The sequence below is a fragment of the Protopterus annectens genome, chromosome 17.part0, assembly GCF_019279795.1.
Source record: "Protopterus annectens isolate FY-2018-M chromosome 17.part0, PAN1.0, whole genome shotgun sequence".
Lineage (NCBI taxonomy): Eukaryota > Metazoa > Chordata > Ceratodontiformes > Protopteridae > Protopterus > Protopterus annectens.
The window spans coordinates 337,864,406-337,881,447 of record NC_056751.1 but is presented as its reverse complement, the minus strand read 5'-3'; the positions used below and the strand labels follow the sequence as shown (position 1 = coordinate 337,881,447).

Below are 17,042 nucleotides of genomic sequence, written 5' to 3'. Positions count from 1 at the left end.
GCATACACACTATGTGCCCTTTCACTTAACAAATCCTGCTGTGGAATACCAGTCCAGTTGCTTATTTGTGCTTATATAAAATTAATGGTCGCTTTCTTCCAGTTTATCTGATACAGCAGAAAAATCTCATTTTTTCTCCACGCTCTGTCCTCTAACCCAAACCTTTTTTGAAACAGCTCTTCTTGAGCAGTCTCTTACTTAGCCGGCCTTTTCTTCATTTTGACCTCTGATTTTTTTCATTTTTATCAAAATATTTAAATAGTTTAAAGTTTCTTCAATTTTTCCATCATTTTGCTATTGAGGTGATATACTCTTTTAATGTTTGATTTATTTTAATCAGCTTTGAGTTCATTTAATTTATTTATTTTCCTCTAAATTACTGGAAGCCATCCCTTGTATCAAAGCTGGAGCTTGAACTGCTTTTTGCTGAACAGCTGCAGGATTCTTCCCAGTCAGCATTTTCACTTCACCTTTTCTAACTGATTTTCTTTCAGGCTCTCTAAGTTTATTCTTTGCTAGCATCCAGTCCGTGTACTTAGTAGCCAGTAACTAAATTTTCCTAAAACTGGTGGAATTACTAGTCCTTATCTCCCATTTTCTTTTCTTACACTTTTTGATCTGTGTGCAGGCATCTTGGAAGTTGAGAGTGTTGACATTTTATAAAGTATTGCAAGGATTGCACGGGGCCATGCTCTGTCAATTTTACTGCAGCTTTAACAAATGGCACTTGTCTTATCCAGACACTAGATGGATAAATGAATTAAATAGTTTGATTTAGAAGATACAGTAATTAAAACTAGCTGTTAAGTTATTTTAATGGCATATAGCCTGTTTTAGACAACAAACTGCATGTATTCATCCCCATTGTCCTTGTAATAATGTGCATATACATGTTAGCAAGCTGTTCAGTACAGGAGGATGTCAGCAACCTGGAGGTAAACTTAGATAATCTTGAAACTGTCACTTTATCTTTTTGAGTTAAACATTTTAAAAAAGGCACCACTGCATGCATGAGAAGGGCAGTTAATCATCCCTTGTCATTATTAACTGTCCTCAAAAAAACATTGCAAATTCATGTTAGTATTTTTTATCACAATGCATTGTACATTTTGCTACCATATGAGTGTTTTTAATATTTTTTATCTCTAACCAGATAAGACAGCAAACATGGGTGGCTGTCTCTTTAGAGATGGTTTGGGATTTGCTTCCTGTTTGAATGGTTTTCTTAGCAGTGGCTAGTGTGCATATTGAGACAGAAGGGATTCAGACCCATGTCTCCAGGATTAAGCTTGTTATTCCTCATAATCTGTGCCTTCTGTGCTATGTGGCTTTTAGACAAAGTTCTCATATTCATCCCCCTAGATTGTCTTACTGTATTATACAGTCAATTATTCTAAACTGCTGTTACTTATTTTATAACAAAATGTTCATTTCAGTGGTTATTGCAAGCTTTAGTAGGCTATATGACGTGCTTTGGCCTTCTGACGGTCAGCGTGGTGACATATTTTTGTGTATAACATTCTGAGAAAGTGCTGCTTATAAGAACAATTAGTTTACTCTTCATGATTTTTGGCCACAACTACCTCAGTCACCATGGACTCATTTCAACTCCTCATACACTGATACTGAGATAGTTTTGTCATTGACCTCCTGATTCTCTTACATCTGTACCTTTTAAGATGTAACATATCTGAAAGTAGTCTCCACACACACACACACACACACACACACACACACACACACAGATGCACACAATCACAACTATTTTCTGCTGTGTACTGTAAACCAAGTTCTTACTATTCTGAGCCTTGTCACTGTTTCTGATAAAAAATAAATAAGTTGAATATAAATTCTGTATGGACTTTGTCAATTTCATCTTAAATGTATAGACTTGACTCGTGTATATGTCCACATTAGTGGTCTAGCTGCTTTAGCCTCTTTGGATTGGTTGAGGACTTTTGAGACATTTAAAGTAGGATTCCTTGCTTTTCTCTCCTGTCCATCTGCTTCATATGTATTCACAGCTGTTTTTAATTTCTCCAAGTTTTTTGGGTTTCTAATACCATGACGGGAATGGACCCCATTCCTAAGTCAAAGTACGATTAAATTCATGAAATTAGTATTGTTTCACTCTTTGATGTTAGCCAAGAGTGCTCTTCGCAGCACCCGCAATGTGCCCAGTAATGACTCCTCCTGCAGTTCATATGGTTACATGAATTGGTAACATATCTAAATACGATTGTAAATTCTTTTTTATAAGACCAGTTGCTCCTACTACTATTAGAACTGTCTGGGTATCTTTCCTCCACATGGCTCTCATTTCTGCCTGCAGATCGAGGTATTTTATGACTTTGTGTCTCTCTGTACGCAAGACACTGTAGTCACTAGGTGTGGCGATTTCAATGATCAATGCTACTTTTGTCTTCTTTTCTTGGACCACTATATCCGGTTTTATAGCATCTGTCTTTTGGACTGCTGGTATTGGGTGATCCCATGTGATGTAAACTTCATCATTTTCTATGACTCTCTGTGGCTCATGTTTCCAGTGTTTTGCAGCCACTTCGATACCATAGTGTTTGCGCAATCTCCAGTGTAACAATCTCGCCACATTATTATGCCTTTCAGTATACAGTCCCTCTGCCATTAGAGAATCACAACCAGCAATAAGGTGTGTGACTGTTTCCAATTCAGTTCCACAAAACCTACATATGTCTGTTTCTCCCACATGTTCAATGGACTTAGTAAACCAGCATGTACGTAGCCCACTGTCTTGGGCTGCCAATATTAACCTTTCATTTCTTGATGTAAATTCACCTCTCCTTAACCATTCCTGCGTTTGTTCTTAATCAACATGAGGCTCTTCCAGAAGTTTTCTGTACTTGTCACTATATTTATGTTTTTTTCCACATTTCTTGCCTTCTCACCTGGTCCTTCACCTTATATTCTTTCTTTTGTTTTTTTAGCACATTCAGTTGCTGCCTGGTTTTTATCCACTTCTGGTTTGATTTCCATTCCTGCTTGATGTCGATATGCTTCCGCTAAATTAAGCAGAGATGTCATCTTAGATTTAGTCTCCTTATGTTTCAAAACTTTCACAACATTTGGATCTTGTGAGGTCAGTAGATATGTGTGGAGTCCCACGATTGCAGATCTTCTACATGTAATCAATTTCAAGGAGACCATCCCTCCTTCAGAACAGGGAATATATAATCTTGGTATACACTGATTTTTATAAATCATTTGGTGGGCATGAAGCATCCTTCTTGTTTTAATATCCAATCTATCCAACACTTTTTGGGGCCAGTCAGTCACCCCAAAACTATAAGGACAGGAAGAGCTGTATTGTGGATGTGCAGATGGTATAGCAAGTCCTGTTTAAGTGGTGATCTTTTTTAAATGTATAATTTTGTTTTGCCTGTGTTCACTGTGAAAGTCCAACTGGGTTTAGCTAAACCAGTTTTCAGTGGAGATCCAGAGAGAAAATCTCCTTAGATTTTTTTTAAATTATCAAGATTACACACAGAATGGCAGTGTACAAACAGTATAGAGCTATGTACAGAGTACATGATATTTTAAACAGTCCGCATAAATTTGTAGAGTACATTGATATTTAAGTAGTATCTATATATTTGTAAGCATATCATAATATATATATATATATATATATATATATATATATATATGTGTGTGTGTGTGTGTGTGTATATATATATATATATATATATATATATATATATATATATATATATATTTACAGGGTGTCCTTATGAATCTAAGTCAGTTGTAATGTAGATTCTTTTCCAGTTTGGTAGTATAGCAGGGAGAGAAAAAATAACAAGAGTATGTAAACCATGCATCTTAGTTAGAGAAAGAGATGACAGTCTTCCTAGAGACACTATTTTGGTGGTTAGTATTTAGAGCCCTAGTCTTTAGAAAATGGGAGAGAACAAGATAGGAGGTGTTATGCTTTTGTTTGTGTCCAAGACAGACTTGGCGAAGAAGAGAGAGACTAGACTGGAGGAATGGAAGTAGATAAGGGAGCTCTAAATATTAAAGGTGCAGGGTGCTTTGTTATTGCTGAGATTATGACTGTAGAATCTTGGCAAGTATATTAGTGGGATGCAGGGTAGCAGGTAAGTGCTATGTGTTAGGAGAGTAACATGTGTAGGTAGAAAGGTGGGTGAAATCCGGGTTAGGATCAATGTCTGCAATGACACTGCTTCACACTAAAAGCTGGATGCAGAAGGGAAGAAGCAGAATGTATAAGTCAGTTACTCTAGATTTGTAACGTCTTAATGCTGAATTGCTTTGGTGTCGGCGTACTTATGATGTTCCAGCAGTGAGTTGTGTACATGTTTTTGTGCTTAAATAACACATAATGTTCTAACATATTGCTTTGTGAACACAGCAGCTTTGTTTGGGAGCATTATGATTTTTTGGGTAACATTTTGTTGACTTTAGTGTTGTGTATCATACAAATAATGTGATTCATTGCTCATGTTTAAGTGCATCGGCTGTTGGTTTGTCATGCATGGTGTGAGTTTGTGTGTCTTGAGGAAACGGAAAGTGTGACTCTGTTTTATTACTTTTCCTTTTTCTCCACATTTTTGCATCTTCAGGGGTAATAGATTTAGCGACTGGGCTGTGCTTTCAGATACCTCAGTGGGGGTGGAGTCAGAAGGACCTACACACCCTCCTGTAAAAACATTGATGTCTTTGCTGCCTGTAGTATTGTGAATTCTGATTTTTTTTGTCCGTTTGTGCTTACATGGTATTTATGTTCTAGTTTCTCTGTTTTGCTCACTGTTTTTGGGGCTCGCTCTTGCATTATAGATCCACATTTTTGATATCTGTATATTATGATTTGTAACAGATTAGCAATTCTTTTAATTTGTCACTAAAGATGTTACTAATATTACATTGCTGTGTGACTTGCTTTCTGCTATGTTATTGCATGTTGTCTTTAAATAGTATGCTGTTATTAGTACATATCAGTTCTTTGCCTTAACAAAGGAAGCTTTTCACTTTAGTTTCCCTGTGTATATGGCCTTATCCCAGAAATGGCTAATTACTAACCTGGCTAACAAAGTATAAAGACAAATAAATTGCGCACAGTAAAATTATATGATTTCACAACCCAGTGGGATAAATCTCAGTATTTTTATCTTACTGCAGATGTCCTGTTGCACTAGTTGGAGACCTTAGTTATATAGAGTTTTTTTGGCAACTCCTCTGACAAAAAACTTTGAATGCTACCATTTCACTTCTTGCTAAATGTTTCATATATCATTTTTTTGCCAAGTCACTGGACCTAATCTGTTACATCTCCTCTGCAGCAAAAATGTTGAATTATTTTGTCAGTTTCTTCATGGCCTTTTCACTCCTCTGATGGTCTTTTCACTATCCAGCATGATACAGTATTACTCAGAGGGATACTTGATGCATCAAATCACCTCATATAATACACAGATAATATCTTGTTAAAATGTTTTAAATCAGGTGCTGAGCTTTTTGAGGAAGAGTACAAGTGTTCTTGTAATGGTGTAAATTGTTTGATTAATTTTGTCTTCCTTTGTCTTGGGACAGCCCTGTTGATGCACTTTTCTAACTCTGCGTCTTTGTATCACTGTGTACTTTGGCATGATTTTAACATACCTTATCATTTCATTCAGTCCACTTTGAGTACTGAAAAAGCTGTAAAAATGCTTTTAATGTTTTACAGTAGACATTTTCAGAAGTCTTTCAGCTTGAGTGATTTCTCTTTATCTATAACAAATCCTCTGTCTTAAAAGCCAATTGACAATGGACTACATCCCTTTTAATTATCACTGAAGGGCCGGTACCTCATTGTTACGTTCCCTTTATGGTGCACTTCAAGAGATGCATGACGTTTGGCAGCCTGAAATATCGTCTCTGACATCAAATTATATAAGCATGAATGCAAGCAGAAACTGATTTATGCTTCCACATAATTTAACTTGTCAGCAAAGGCAACTTTGTGTTTCTCACTAATGTATGATAACATATTTAATTCTGCCTGCATTACATTATAATTTCTTTTTTTCATTACAAAACCTTGAGTATCCTTTTCCTCCAGTGACACCATTCCTCTTAGGATTACAGTTAATCAAATTTAGACATGCAGTTGTGAAGGGAAGGCAGCCTGGAATGGAACAGGCCTAGTTATACTGCTTGGGTCTCAGGAGATGTAGTCTGCCTTATTTTCATTATCATTGCTTATAAGTTTGTTCCACCCTCATTACCAGTGAGTCCACTTGGGATGTAAAGTAGGTTCTTCATTTTAAAGTCGCAGAGACAGGAGCTGCATAACTTGTCGCAGTATGTGACACAGCTGCTATGTAACACAACTTTTTTAATTTCTGTTTTGGTATCACTGTCATCTCAGGAGATAAAAGATGTATGATGTATTCATCTCATTTTGTTCTGAGGTGCCAAGTGCTTGTTTTGGGTTAAGTTTAGTATTGCTGCTGTGGCTGGAAGTAATCAAGCTACCTAGCTCTGCTTTATTAATTTCTTTCCCAGCTTATGACACACAAATGTTGCATCAGGTTTGCTATGCAGGTTTGTTAGTGAGGTGAGCAGAGAATACTCTCTATGGGAAAAAGGTGATTATATGTATGGCCGCCTGCTCTCTAAGTTATTACCTACTCCAGCATGGTGTAACTTCATCCAAAGCCAAAATCCCCCTGTCTCTCCTTTCTATTCTTGTTTGATATGGAGTTTCAGTGCCCATTGTATTCAGCAGCTCCTTACACATACTACATTACCATGAGTACGAGAAAGCTAAATTAACAGAACCCTTAATTATTTATTTATATTCATTTCTTCACCAAGACAGTCTAACTGGGCTGGGGAGAAGATCTCCAGAGGGAAACTACAGTACACATAAATACCATTCGTATGATCATAGGAAATGCTGTTAAGCTTATATAAATGCTTCACAAGCAGATGATTGCTCACAGTACAGTAGTCAACAGATGTATTAGAATTCAAAGAATATCTTTTCATTTATGCAATATTTACAATGGCAGAGTGAAACCATGAAAACATTAAATATTTATTTAAATGGTTAGTATGTGTAAAGGATTACAATTACTGTTTATCTAGAGACAATATAAGAGTAATGTTAGTTATATATGTTTGCAAGTAGGATCTGTTAATGTATACTTAAGAAGAAGAGCATGAAGAGTGGACGTTAATTGGATTAATTTACAAATGAGAGTGCAGTAAAGTAAAAAAGTACTGTGACTAATATTGAGGGAAATTTGTAATGTTAAGATTGAAAGAGTACAAAGTGAATTTACCTGTGCTGCACTTAGTAATCCAGTAGCAGATAAGGTTAACTTTAAGTGTGAAAGTTTTAAGTGTCTGTAACAGCACTTGTCTTTATGTAGACATGTTACTTTACCACATAAGCAGTTCCGTTCAGCAGAAATGTATCCATATAATTTGTTCCTAAACATTTTGTGGTTTGGTTCTATTTGTCAGTGAGTAGGGATCCACATACGTGTTATAGAATCACAAACATGATTATTAGATTTTTTTTCATTGAATATTAGCTTCTGATTCAGTGGTCTGAGTGGTTTTGTTGAGTTACTCACAGAACGAAAGATGTTCTTCGTGTTTCATTGTTGCATTCATCACATTTGGGTTATCCTGCCAGTAGCAGCCCTCAGTCGGCCCGAATACCAGAGGCTTAGTATTTCTGCATCGGTTGCTGTCGCTCCAGGACTGACGTCAGGTCGTCAGTGGTATAAAAACAGGCAGCCGACGCCATTACATCAGTCTTTCTTGCCGAGTAGCCTGAAGCAGAAGCAGTTTGTACGAGTTTTCATTTCCGAATTGAAGTTGAAGTCTTCTAAAGGTAAGTACCCCATTAGGGATCGTATTTTCTTGCTCTAACCAATGTCAGAAAAAGTTAACAATTGACTCACCTGTGGAAAGCAAATATCGCACCAAGACTTCCATTCTTACTGCGTCACCTGTTTAGGCCCAGACCACGACATCCCTTGCTGTCGCTTTTGTGCTTTGTTCAACTCCAGAACTATACATTGTCGGGCCCTTATTGTAGCTAGATATTTTTGCTCTCAGTCCTCGAATTGCGATATGGCTTCAGTAAGCCATCCGACTACCGATCTTTCAAAAACATAAGGATAAAGACAGAGACAGACCACACAGGTCCAAAACTGCTGACGACCCTTCTGCTAAGCTAGTCGTTAGTTCTCCGGTCCTCAGTGAGGTGCTTTCACAGCCCGATGCCTGCTTCTGTGAATTCGCAGACCACTACTTAGACCCTTTCAGAGTCTGGTATGCAGCGCGACTCTTCTTCGACTAAGGATCCTGCTGATGTCTCTACCTTGGATGGGTCCGGAGCCGCTGAGCAGGCACCAGCTTCCAAGGAAGCACTTCGCACTACTGATACTAGACACAGACTGATGACTTCTTTCACGTCCTCAGTTCTTTCTAAAACTACTGAGTTTCTAAGGCCAGGGTACGAACTACGCCCAAGAAACTGATGACCCAAGCTCAGGCACCTGCTTCCTTGCCTCATTCTCAAATGCTTAAAATGGTGGAAGACCTTATTATGTTTATTAGGTGAAGCCAGGCTACCCCTTCCAAAAGAAAAAGAGACTTGTCCCATGTAGTTTTATCTGAACAGGAGTCCAATGACTCTGATGCTTCTGAATATGAAGATATGTAATCCCTCTCTACTTATGAGGATTCTGATGCAGGGAATCCATTCCTTCTGCCTCTCCACCCGAAGATTTTTCAGTTGGGGAAACCCTTCGTACTTTAAGGGAGCATTTCCAATGAGAATATCAAGACTATCCACAGTCAAAAAAGAGATTCAGGGAATTCCTAGATTTACCACAGTGCAGACCTTTGGCCATTCCTCCTTTCCTGGATGTTGTGGATGATGTTTTTATGGAATCCAGTTTGACTTCTGATACCCTCCCTCCTGCTCCCAGGAAACCTGACCGGTATTACAGAATTCCTGACTCTCACAAATTTCTTTTCAAAAATCCTACTGTAGACCTAGAGGTCATCTCTCAATGGACCTAAATGAATTAAAGCAACTTCAGCTAAGAATCCTACCCCCTCAGATGGGGATTCCCGAGCTTTAGACAGATGAGGTAAAAAAGTATACACCTCTGCTGAGCTTACTATTAGAGCATTAAATTGTCAGTTCCACATGCTGAAATATCAGCAGCATACCATGGAACTCCTAAAACAAAAAATATCTTCCTTTCCTGCTTGTGCAGAAAATAAAGAATTACAAGAGCTAATACATTCTGCAAGTCAAGTTACTAAGCACTCCTTGCAGTGTGGCTTTAATGCCCTAGAAGCATCTTGCAGGGCAGCAGTCACTGGTTCTGTCCTGAGAAGGCATGCTTGGCTTAAGGAGCAGACCTTGCCAGACCATGTCAAATCCAAATTATTGGACGCACCATTGAACAAAGACAATTTATTTGGCACCAAGTCAGAAAAGGTCTTAAAAAAGATGGAAGAAAAAGCTAAATCTATGCACACAGTTAGACTTCTTACAGGTCCAGCCTCTGAGGTTCAGTAGGCATTGTCCCTTCAAGCACTGGTCCTTTCCTGCCCCCTCCAGGCCAGCTCAGCCCAGACCCAGGGGAAGCAGCCCCCCCAGACAGCAGCCCCAGGGAGTGCAGAGATCTAAGCAATGGAGTTCCTCCTCTTCAAAAACAGGGAGTGCAAAGCCACCCCCTTATGTCAAGAACTCACAATGACTTTACACCTCCACCCCTTACTTCTGCCCACCTGCTTGTGCCCCTAGGAGGAAAACTCTCTTTCCATGCAAGCAACTGGGCCTTTATTACCAACTACCTATGGGTCCTCAACATAGTGTCCCAGGGATACAAATTTTATTTCCACACACTGCCGACCCCAAAAGGGTTCTCAGATCTTCCTCCAAACCAGTAGGCAGAGGCCAAAAAGCAAGTCCTTTCCCTGCTCTCCATGATGGCAATACAGCATGTTCCTGCAAAACAGATAGTCCAAGGTTTCTACTCCAGACTCTTCCTGGTACCCAGAAAAGAGGACACATGGCACCCCATCCTCAATCTATCCATTCTAAACACCTTTCTGTTGATACCAAAATTCAAAATGCTCACCCTCCAGCAGCTTCTACCAATGCTTTCTAAGGATGCTTGGTTAGCCACCATAGACCAAAAAGTGGCCTACCTACACATCCCAATCAGGGAATCTTGCAGGAAATACCTATGTTTTAGGGCAGGATCTATGCACTTTCAGTTCTCTGCGTTTCCCTTTGGCTTATCCACTGCTCCCAGAGTTTTCACAAAATGCCTGGCTCCCACCATTGCTTTTTGCAGACAAAGAAATATTCAAATTTACCCCTACTTAGACGATTGCCTAATTCAGTCAGACAGGAATTGCTGTTGCAACAGCTGACATTTGTAAAAAAAACCTTCTAACCTCCCTGGGGTTCACCATCAACGAAAAGAAATCAAAACTAGTCCCCAGTCAAAAGATTGTATTCCTGGGAGCAAGCTTGGATGCAGCATCCCAGATGGCATGCCTCACTCCAGAAAAACAAGCCTATCTGACAGACTGTTTTACTCTAATGGCCACCAGAACCCAGCTATCTGCAATGAAAATTCTGCAGGCCCTAGGGTTCATGGCCTCATGCATCCTACTAATAACATATGCCAGACTGCATATGAGGAAACTTCAGTGGTAATTAAAAAGTCTTTCATGCCAACATTCTCAGGACCTGGAAACTGTCATTCCTATCATACCCTGTCTAAGGACAAAGTTTCTTTGGTGGGCAGCAGCATGCAACCACAACACGAAACTGTCATTTACTCAACCCCACCCCGTCCAGACCCTAACCACAGATGCATCAGACTATGCCTGGGGGGCACGTATGGACGACAAGTGCATTCAGGGCCACTGGAACCCAAATCAAATTCATCAGCACATCAACCAAAAAGATATGCTAGCTGTGCAGCACACCCTGACAGCCTTCAGATTCCTACTCTCTCCTGGACACCTGCTAATAAAAACAGTCAACACCACAGTGATGTGGTACATCAACAAGCAGGGGGGAACCCACTCTTACTCACTCTGCAGGCTAGCAACGGTCCTGTGGAACATGGCCTTAGACATGCAGGTCGATCTGCATGCTCAATTCCTGCCAGGCAAGCAAAACTTGCTGGCGGATGACTTAAGCAGAAATCTCCTAGACCCACACGATACGACAAAAACTCATCAAAGGTTTGTTGGGATCCCTCCCAAACAATAAGGATATCATCCACAAAACGATGATATGACTTAACAAACCTAAACATTGCATGCTGGAACAGAAAGGTTTTCTCCCAATAGAAAACCACCAAATTTGCATATGTGTTTGCGCAGGGGGTGCCCATGGCAACCCCCCACTGCTGTAGAAAACACTTGTCCCCAAATAAGAAAGCATTATTATGGAGTACCAACTCAAGCAATTGGCAGACCAAGATCACTCTATCATTACTGAAGGAGGTCTCACTCACTAGTAGTTCCCTAACAGATTGTATACCTATATCGTTTGGTATAGAAGTGAATAGGTTTCTTACATCGTGTAATAAGGAGATAATCATGTACAGCAACATCTAGTGTTAGAGTACCTAGACCCTCCAGTAAATGATGAGTATCCTTCAGAATGGATGAAAAACTATCAACAACTGGCCTCAATATATGTTCAAGAAAAATGGAAATGTTGGAAGTTATCCATTTCTCCCCTGAGACAATAGGCCTCATGGGGATGGGGACAGTGTCCTTATGTACCTTGGGCAATCCCTTAATGATGGGAATAACAGGAGACTTTATTGAAAAGTATTCAAAGATCTCAGAACTTATCTGTCGGCACATTAATAAATCATACAGAGTGTCTTGTACATTCCTTATAATATTTGCAATCTCACAGCGATCAATCAACTTATATGTGGAGTGGTCAGAGAGCATTGTCAACATATTATTATAATAATCTGAAGTATTCATCAATACTACTCCTCCTCCCTTATCAGCAGGTTTTATAGTTACAGCATGATTATTCATAAGATCATGTAAGGACCTGGATTCCTGCTGCGTTAGGTTGTAGTACCTCCTTTTCTATTGGTATCTGAAAAGAGGCAAACCTGTTGCATCAGCAAACAGTTTACAATCCTCACAGTTTAAATGTTCCAGTTCTTTTACACCTGTCATGCCCCCCCAGGTTGATTGTTTCCTTAAGCTATGTGAAGGTGACTTCTATAGCCTCTTTTCAGATACCAATAGAAAAGGAGGTACTACAACCTAACGCAGCAGGAATCCAGGTCCTTACATGATCTTATGAATAATCATGCTGTAACTATAAAACCTGCTGACAAGGGAGGAGGAGTAGTATTGATGAATACTTCAGATTATTATAATAATATGTTGACAATGCTCTCTGACCACTCCACATATAAGTTGATTGATTGCTGTGAGATTGCAAATATTATAAGGAATGTACAAGACACTCTGTATGATTTATTAATGTGCCGACAGATAAGTTCTGAGATCTTTGAATACTTTTCAATAAAGTCTCCTGTTATTCCCATCATTAAGGGATTGCCCAAGGTACATAAGGACACTGTCCCCATCCCCATGAGGCCTATTGTCTCAGGGGAGAAATGGATAACTTCCAACATTTCCATTTTTCTTGAACATATATTGAGGCCAGTTGTTGATAGTTTTTCATCCATTCTGAAGGAGACTCATCATTTACTGGAGTAACACTAGATGTTGCTGTACATGATTATCTCCTTATTACACGATGTAAGAAACCTATTCACTTCTACACCAAACGATATAGGTATACAATCTGTTAGGGAACTACTAGTGAGTGAGACCTCCTTCAGTAATGATAGAGTGATCTTGGTCTGCCAATTGCTTGAGTTGGTACTCCATAATAATGCTTTCTTATTTGGGGACAAGTGTTTTCTACAGCAGTGGGGGGTTGCCATGGGCACCCCTGTGCAAACACGTATGCAAATTTGGTGGTTTTCTATTGGGAGAAAACCTTTCTGTTCCAGCATGCAATGTTTAGGTTTGTTAAGTCATATCATCGTTTTGTGGATGATATCCTTATTGTTTGGGAGGGATCCCAACAAACCTTTGATGAGTTTTTGTCTTATCTAGAAACGACAACCTCCTTTCTTAGGTTCACGAAGGAAGTTTCACCTATGGAGGTGCATTTCTTAGATGTGTCCTTAAGGCTAACGGAATTTGGCTCTATTGTCTCCTCCCTGTATAGGAAACCAGTATGGAAGAACACCATCCTTAATTTTGACAGTATGCATCCCAAACATACTTTTTATGGGATTGTTAAAAGTCAATTTGTAAGGATCCTCAGACTTTGTAAAGAATGTGAGTCGTTATTAACAGAGGCTGACTTTATGGAATCCCTATTTATAGATAGAGGATATGAACCTAACATGGTGAGGAGCATTAGATGTGATGTTTTGGGTCTTATGGTTTCCTCAAACACAGATAGAGACAAAGTAACCAATGTATCCAGGAGGCTTAATAGACATAGGTATAATAATAGTTTAAGTACCACTGGTAATAAGGTTAAATATACTATTAAGTATACTAGTGATATCAATAGTATAAAGGAGGTGATATACAGAAATTGGAATGTTTTGGTTATGGATCCACAGACCAGATTATCGGTAGGTAATAAACCTGCCTTTCTGTATAAGAACAGCAAAAACCTTAAACAGATTCTTTGTAGAGATCATTTTGTTCCGAATTCTTCTGTTATTTCCCCGGCCATGACCCCAGGCACTTTTGCCTGTAACCAGTGTAACAGATGCAGTTATATTACCAGTATCCAGACTTATAGACATCCTATCATTAATTTAACATTTATTCCCAAATTTCATGCTACGTGTAACACACGTAATCTCATTTACCTTGCCAACTGTGTGTCCTGTGAAGCCTTTTATGTGGGTTTGACAAAAAGAAGACTGCAGGACAGGATTTATAACCACCTGTATGACATACACAAAGGTAATGAGACCAATGCGTTAGCCAAGCATATATTAGAATTTCCCCTACACAGCTTTTGTTTTAGGGTTTTACAGGTGTTGGAGCGGAGCCCAAGGGGTGGGGATTCTGATAATGAGCTAGCCTCTGTCGAATTGAAGTGGATCTTACGATTTAGTGCACACCTACCTCCAGGCTTGAATAATTATGTATTCATCAAACCGTTCCTTGAACGTTAAGATTTATGAATATATTTTTTATATATTTTTCAACATATGTTTTTAATTCTCTCATTAAGATAAGAAATATTAATTTTGCATGTTTGCTTTTCTATTTGGTGACTTGGATTTATTTTTAATAGCTATATTTGTGTAGTGGTAGCTTTGGTAGTGTTCATAGCATAGTTAGATAATATTTTGTAAGATTAATCATTATGCCTACACACCAGTTTTATAGTTTATTAATTTTCTTCTCTAATGATATATTTTTGATGATTTTTATAACGTACACACAACGTAGGTACATTTTTTTGATATATGTGTATAAAATCCCTATATAATAGATATTAACTTTTATTAATATTTGCTATTAGAGCTCTGTTTCTGTTCAATTATTACAGCCATCAATTTTCCATTGTATTCAGTTGCTTATAATTCTGGCAGCATTAACTATTAGAATACTGTGTGCTTAAATTCTACAATTGGTTTTGGTTGTAGTAATATGAGTTTTAATTGATTAATTGACTGCTAGAAGAATTTCTTTTCCCGCTTATTGTTGTATTTAAGAACTCTGTACTTTGCTTACTGTCATCTGATGAAGCGTAGGGTACACTACGCGAAAGCGCTTATTCTTCTCTATTTGTTGTACTGTTGCAATATTAAATACCTTTGGATTTTATTTGGGATTCGTGAGCTTTTTTTGAGGATTTTCGTGGCTAGATCTCCTGTTTATGTTTTTCACATTTGTTTTCTGCGACTGACAGGAGATCCACTCAGCGGTATAGTTGCAATTACTTTTTACCTATGTGTGGTGGTACTTAAATGTTGCCTCTCAGTCTTCTGCTTTGCCAAGTGTAAATGCATTTAATTGGGGTTGATGGGATTTCTGCCATTATGTGTAACCTATTATTGTTATTGTTGGAAACAAGCTTAAATACTATGGGCATTGTATATTTGATTATTGCAAGAGTTTTTGCCATTGTGTGTGGTTGGAATGATCTAGGTAGTACTTCTTGTTGTCAGTCAAAGATTTTCTCTGTCCTCATTTTGAAGTTATTGGAGAAGTTTTTGTTAAAAACTAAACTAAATGACTGTAGGTCACTGTAAGTCTTTGATCAGTCGGAACTGTATGTTTGTCCTGTTCAGTTGTAGTAAGTTAGTAAGTTTACTACTTATGGTATAAAGTAATGTTTGACCAGTTATTCATTTAATGATATAACCATGCTCAAAGTTGACTGCATCCCAGTTAAGCCCCAGTCTATTCCAGTTTAGCAAATCCATTCAGGCACTCCTTTCAGATATACCTTGTTATGAAGTCAGTAGCTTTTGCTGGTCTTCTTATCTCATTTCAATAATATTTGTGCAAGATACTTCTTTGCCAAATGTTGGCGGTTTTCTTCATAGATATATGATGTGAACAAAATAAGCAAAATGCATTGGTAAGGAGCAGTGAAGGTTTCATTGTGCTTCATGTTGTTTCTGTAACTGTATAACAAAAAATAGCATGACAGATAACATGGAGGTCATGATTAAATGTTTTTGATTGGAATTTGGGGTAGAAAATATAAACAATGGGAAGGAGTGTGAGTTGTAAGAGTGATTGCATTATGTGGGATGCAATGAGAACAAGGAGGACATCCTCCAATGGCTATCCATAAATTGTCCACAAGAAACCATAGGGCTCGGGGACTTTAACATCGACTGGAGCACCTATTCCTCAGACTCCCCTACCACCCACTTAAATTGGTATAACTTTACCCAGCTCATATCCTCCCCCACCAGAATCAGTAAGTCCCATAACAAAGAAAGTATACTAGACTGGATTCTCATCAACAACCACCCCCACATGTATAAGACAGGCATCCAACCCGAGGATATAAGTGATCACTACCTCACCTATATACTTAGGCAGAAAAATGACATCCCTCAGCCACCCACCTCAAAACTATAAGGAGCAATAAGCACTTTATTGAAGCTAATTTCCAAAGTGACATCAAGTCATGTGACTGGACTCACCTAAGACACCTCCCTCTAGATGAAGCAGTTGCTTCCTTTAACTCTAAGTTTCTTGTTATCCTTGACAAGCATGCGCCTACTAAAACAGTCAGAACCAATAAAAAAGTAGCACCATGGCTATCAAAAGATTCCAGACAAAAAATCATAAGAAGGAATAAAGCCTTGGCCTCATGGGGAACCACCAAATCCCCAAAGGACCAACTTTTATACAAACAACTTGGGAATGATACAAAAAAGTCCATAACGATAGACAAAAAAATTATTACCGTCTCCTACAACAGAAGCACCAAAATCACCTGCAGAAATTCTGGTCTACTTTGAATAACCTCCTGCACCCAGGACATTCCACTACGCCTACCCCCTTGACTACACTCCAAAAACCTCCAGAAAATGTGGCTAACACCTTTAATGGCTTCTTCACTGAAACTATTCAATCCCTCACCAACAACCTGGCCCCCAATAGCCCAAGTACTGTCCACCCCACACCCAAATCACATCTGTCCTTCAGCTTTCAACCAGTACCAACATCACTTATCAAGTCACTAATTAAGAAACTAAAGCCCACCACTTTATCGGCGGACCTCCTTCCAGCAGAGTATCTTCAGAAAGCCGCAGATGAAATAGCATACCCCATCTCAATACTAGTCAACAGAACTATTGTTGAAGCCTATATCCCCTTCATATGGAAGATCTCCCACATTATTCCTCTTCATAAAGGGGGTACTTCCACCAAATTCTCAAACTATAGATCTATAG

The 17,042-nt window shown here is 38.7% G+C and overlaps 1 protein-coding gene across 7 annotated transcripts in view; it reads left to right on the top strand.

Moving 5' to 3' along the window:
- Nucleotides 1-17,042, top strand: part of DAGLA (diacylglycerol lipase alpha) — a 2,305,179-nt gene that overhangs the window by 1,645,376 nt on the left and 642,761 nt on the right. The gene's annotated exons all lie outside the window — the stretch shown is intronic.